This window comes from Primulina eburnea, chromosome 2 (assembly GCF_022965805.1).
Source record: "Primulina eburnea isolate SZY01 chromosome 2, ASM2296580v1, whole genome shotgun sequence".
NCBI classification, from domain to species: domain Eukaryota; kingdom Viridiplantae; phylum Streptophyta; class Magnoliopsida; order Lamiales; family Gesneriaceae; genus Primulina; species Primulina eburnea.
In genome coordinates this window covers 33,264,729-33,270,824 of record NC_133102.1, presented here as the reverse complement: position 1 = coordinate 33,270,824, position 6,096 = coordinate 33,264,729, and the positions used below count along the sequence as shown (strand labels likewise).

Below are 6,096 nucleotides of genomic sequence, written 5' to 3'. Positions count from 1 at the left end.
CAGAATGCAGTGTGTGCTTAAGTGCATTAAAAACATCAAAAGTAATCTCTTCCTCGCCCACTCTCAATCTCAACTTCCCTTCTTGCACATCAATCAGTGCCTTGCCAGTTGCAAGGAACGGTCTCCCCAAAATTAGAGGCATATCTGTATCCTCCTCCATGTCGAGAACCACGAAATCCGCAGGGAAAATGAATTTGTCCACTTTCATTAGCACATCCTCAATCACTCCGCGGGGGTACTTGACAGATCTGTCAGCCAGTTGCAAGGACATCCTCGTCGGCTTAGGCTCTCCCAACCCGAGTTTCCTAAACACAGACAATGGCATAAGATTAATACTTGCACCAAGATCACATAACGCTTTATGAAAAACAACATCACCAATCATGCAAGGAATAGAAAAACTCCATGGGTCTTTGAGTTTCGGTGGGATTTTGTTTTGCACCAAAGCGGAGCAATTTTCAGTTAAGTTCACTGTCATGTGATCCTCCAACTTCCTCTTATTGGCTAAAATGTCCTTTAAAAATTTATCATAACTAGGCATTTGCATTAAAGCATCGGCGAAGGGAATATTGATATGCAATTTTTAAACACCTCAAGAAACTTACCGAATTGTGCATCTAGTTTAGCTTTTTTCAATGCTGCAGGGAAAGGTGGAGGAATAACAATTTTAGGTTGTGTAGTGGGTGCTAGTGTAGAGTTAGAAGACTTACCTTTAGATGTCGCAGTTTTCTCATCTACGGTTTGAGTTTTTTATTTTTCCCTTGACTCCAAAACTTTCCCACTCTTCAACTCGATGTCCTTCACTTGCTCTTTTGGATTAGTCTCTGTGTTACTTGGCAAGGTTCCTGGCTCTCTACTTGATATCATCTTCGCTAACTGACCAATCTGATTTTCAAGCCCCTTTATCGACGCATCCTGATTTTGAAGTCAGTTTCCGTGGATGAAATAAACTTAGACATCATTTGCTCCAAGTTGGACTTTTCTTCTCTAGGAGGATCGGATCTGTACATCGGTTGTTTTCCATATTGTTGTCCTCCCTGCGGTCTATTCTGACTGTTTTGACCGCCCCATGAGAAGTTGGGATGTTGCCTCCACCTAGGATTGTATGTGTTCGAATAAGGGTCATGTCTTGGGCGGTTTTGGACTCCCACTTGGTTCACTGGTGCCTCATTTTGCACATAGAATGGATTGTCATCTTGACAGTCCTTCGCATAGTGTTCCCCTCCACACTTTTCATAGAATATCTCTTGAAGATGCATCGCCGTGCCACCCACATTCAAGCCGTCTATTTTCCTGTTTAAAGCATCAAGTCGTGCAGTAATAGCCGAAAAATCAGTTACCTGGTGCACTCCTGCACTCTTCCGCTGGTTGTTTCTTTCAGATTGAGGATGATAGCTGCTAGCAGCCATCTCCTCTAACAATTCATATCCTTCTTCCGCAGTCTTCCTCAACAGGTGTCCACATGCAGCCGCATCTATCATAGTACGGTTAGGAGTAAGCAAACCAAAATAAAATGTTTGAACGACTAACCCGAGTGGTAACTCGTGATGTGGGCATCTTCGTAGTAGATCCTTGAAGCGTTCCCATGCCTCATATAGAGATTCCTGATCGAATTGAGCAAATGTTGTAATGTTTGCCCGCAGCTTCATGGTCTTGGAGGGAGGGAAGTATTTGATGAGAAAGGCTTTCGCCATGTCTTCCCATGTAGCGATCGACCCTACAGGCAAACAATTTAACCATGCCTTAGCTTTATCACGTAAAGAGAAAGGAAATAAACGCAACCTAACAGCATCATCAGAAACTCCATTGAATTTAAAAGTATCTCAGATTTCAAGAAAATCCGCGATGTGCGTGTTTGGGTCATCCATTGCAGTTCCTCCAAATTGGACCGTATTCTGAATCATCTGGATTATGGCTGGCTTGATTTCGAAGTGATTTGCCCGCACGATAAGCCTCACAATGCTAGGGCGAGCACCCTCCAAAGAAGGCTGGGCATACTCCAGCATCGGTATGCGACGCGGTATCTCAACTTGTCTATTGTCACGCTGTTCCTCTCCACGTTCTTGCTCGTGTCTTTCCATCAGTTCTTTAAGTCTTTGTTGTTGTCTTCGCCTTCAGAAAGTTTTTTCAATTTCAAGATCAAACTCATACTCCACGTCAAGTGACTTTGGCATGCACTGGAAGGAATATCTGTAATAAAATATGGAGTGTTAGCTCAAGATAAATAAAATAATGCTAAAGAAAATAACCAAAAAAATAAAATTGTAGATTAACAGTCCCCGGCAACGGCGCCAAAAACTTGATCGAGCAAAACTTGCACAATAAAATCCCCAATAAATTATGATTTTTTATGCTCAAAATTAATCGCAAGTGCACGATGTCAAGTAATAATATAGTGTACAAGAGTACGAGTATCGTTCCACTGAAGACTGTGTTTAACAATTATTATTTTCAGTTATTTAACATTTAGCAACGAAAATTGAGTTGTGTGATTATTCCTACTATACTCAAATAAATATGCAATTAAAATGATTCAACAAGTAATGAATGAGAATTTAATCTAAAATGTTGAGTAAATTCAATGAGAAATGGATTGTTGGGAATCTCGGTTCAGCTACCCCTTGTTTATTAATTAATTCATTCGATCGTGATCTACGCTTCCGACAAGATTTCCTAATCTATTGAACATAATCTCTCGAGCTATGCCACACTAATTCTACTCAATGAAGTAATTAAATGTCTTTAATTATTTATCAAGAGCAAATCGCATTTCGATCTATGAAATCCCCTAGTTTTCGACCCTAAGGACTATGACTATCGGCACGTATCCAATTTCATATATCTATGTAAATTGTAGATCCGCGAATTATACTACTCGTTCCTATCACAAGTTATTCTCTCGAGCTCACTCGCAATATAAAGACGTTGTTAAAGTTAGCTACGCTCTAACAACACGATAAAACAGTAGTAAAATCAAGAATAATGCACAATCAAAATATAAATTAATTCAAATCAAGGTTCGGGGTAGGATCCCCTTAAATCTCAACAAATAATAAAAGGTTAGCTGCTAGAATTCATAGTTAAACTAAGCAAAACAATATTTAAAAGATGAAAACTAAATTAGAAATACTAGATTTGATGAAAAACGCAAAGAACGATGTCCGGAAATCGGCGAATCTTCAATCCAAGCACTTGCTCCAAGCTTTTCTCCTTTTTTTCTCCTCCTTGGCTGCTCAATCCCCCTTCAAAAATCGTGCCTAGGGTATATTTTCTCCAGACTTCTCTTTCCAAGTTGAATGCAAATCAAAAAGGGAACTTTCCATTGTCGCGTCGCGCTGGGGCGGTCAAGTTTCACCGCCCTAGCGCCAAGTCCTCTGCCCTTCGGTTCTCTTCGCAGCCTCTCGCGCTGGGGCGGTCAAGTTTCACCGCCCTAGCGCGAGGTCTTCGGCCTTAAATCCTCTTTTTGGTTGATTTTCTCCATTTTTCTGCACATTAAGGTAACTTCAATGAGCGGTGATCAAAGGTAATAGACTAAGAAGAAATAACCAAAATGCAGACCTTATAAACTCTAAAATGATGCAAACTATGACTCCTACAATACATTAAAACACGTAAATATGACCTCTATCATAAATGATGCTTTGTATTCACCACAATCCAAAAGAGATTTGTTGAGTTTTAATGACATATATTCCAATGGGTATGATACTCAGACAATAAATGAAGGAAATGAGAAATATATGTATATTACCACATATAAATCAGGAAAGAAATATGTAGTTGAAAAACTACCAATGCTCCATACTGTATTGCATTATACACATATAAGTCCAATTGAATCAAACATGACAGTTGATATTTCTTCAATACTAATTAATTGGCACGATCGATTAGGATATCCTGATTCAACAATGATGTGAAGAATTATAGAAAATACACATGGTCATCCGCTGAAAGAACATAAGATCTTTCAAAATAATAAGTTTCAATGCAAAACATGTTCTCTTGAAAAACTTATTATAGGACCATCACCGGCTAAAATCCAAATTGAATCATCTATGTTTCTTGAACGTGTTCAGGGTGTTATTTGTGGGCCAATTCATACACCATGTAGACCATTTACATATTTTATGGTATTGATCAATGCCTCCAGCAGATGGTCACCTGTATGCTTATTATCAACTTGGAATGTGGCATTTGCAAGATTACTTGATCAAATAATAAAATTGTGGAATCAATTTCCTGATCTACAATCAAGAAAATTAGACGTGATAATATTGGTAAATTTAATTCCCAGACTTTCAATGATTATTATATGTCAATGGGAATCATTGTTGAGTGTCATGTTGCTCATGTACATACACAAAATGGATTAACTGAATCGTTGATTAAACGTCTACAACTGATTGCTAAACCAATGATTATGAAAACAAAACTATCTGTTTCTATATGGGGACATGCAATTTTTTATGCTGTTACAGTAATTCACATCAGACCAAGTGCGTATCATAAATACTCCTCATTGCAGCTTGCCTTTGGTAAAAAACCAGACATTTGTCATATGAGAATTTTCAGATGTATGGTATATGTGCTTATTGCACTGCCTCAACAAACAAAAATGGGACCTCAAAGAAAGATCGGAATTTATATCGGTTATGATAGCCATCAGTCACTCAATATCTTGAGCCTGAAACAGGCGACGTGTTTACTGTAGAACCCGTTAAACCAGACTACGTATAAGCCATGCATAATTACTATTATTTAAATAAAAATGATTTTATGAATGAGGATTTAAATTCTTTCTTTAAATTTAATTATTTTATGCAGTAGTTAGTTATTATCTTTTCAGTTAAATAAGTGAGGCCGGACTGAAGTTGGAGTATGAAGATAAAATTTAATATTAAGAAAAAATTCCTAGAATTTATTTTAGATAAATAATAAGTTAATTCAATGTAAAAGAATGTTTAAGGAATTATTAAGTAATTTGAGGTAAGTAGTAAATAAGTTCATTTATGTTCAATAATTAATTAATTAAGTCACTAAAATATTTAATGAGTAGATAAAACACTAAAGATTTAAAATTCAATAATTAAGAAATATTTTCCCTCCATTTATCATGCGATTTTCGGCTCCCTCAAGATTTAATATTGATTTGTCAACTCACCATTTTGATATCTTTCCTTAATCCTTTCATGGCATAATTAATTCCCTCGTTTTAAAACCTCAATAAATATTAATTAAGCAATTTCCCTACCTCATTTAACTAGATAATTTCGGCCACCTTAATGAGATTTGATATGAAATTTACAACTCACCATTATTTGATTCCTTTCCTTATCCCTTCACGGTAAATAATCCCTTCATTTTTAATCCCCACTAATTAATAATTAAGCAATATTCCTACCCTTTTTTTTAAGAAAATCGGCCCCCCTCTTTTCTAGATTCAAAAAATTTTGACAACTCATTTCCTTTGATATCTTTCCTTACCCATTTTCTTGATATATAATTTTATCATCATTTAATCTTCAATAATTATCAATTAAGCAATTCTTCAACCTTATTTGACATGATAAAATCGGCCCTCACCCTAGAAAATCAACCTCAAATCTCTTGATATCAAATCATTCCATTATCTCTCAACTCAAGGATAGAAAAGTTTCTAGCTTGCCATTTTATCTCCCAAATACTTTGCAACTTCCCTATTCATTTCCCTAGACATCCTTCTCTCCCTTTCTTCGAAAATTTCAGTAGCATAACCTCTCACAAAAATATTGTGAGGCTAGAGGAAAACAAGAGAGAAAAACAAGAAAGTGAAGCAACTCCGTCTCCGCCGCGCCGCGTCGTTGTATTCGTTTGTTTTTCTTTCAAAACAAATCCAGGGCATGTCTATATTATTCCTTGCTCTTCAATCAAGCCATATAGGTATTTTAAACATCACATATAAATGATTTTTACTAGCAAAAACCGAAACCATCACAACATTATTTTCGAAACATGTACAGATTTTTGTTTCGGTTTCCTCTATGCCTCACGGGTTGCTTGTTTTTGTGAGTTCAGATGGTTGGGTCGATCCTAGGCTCCCAATGCTACACCTAG

At 36.8% G+C, this 6,096-nt stretch overlaps 1 non-coding gene across 1 annotated transcript; it reads left to right on the top strand.

The window, feature by feature from the left end:
• Positions 1–1,539: 1,539 nt before the first annotated feature.
• Positions 1,540–1,645, top strand: LOC140824859 (small nucleolar RNA R71). Its single transcript, XR_012116478.1, has one exon. It is a non-coding gene; the product is annotated as a small nucleolar RNA R71 (small nucleolar RNA).
• The last annotated feature ends 4,451 nt before the right edge of the window (positions 1,646–6,096 follow it).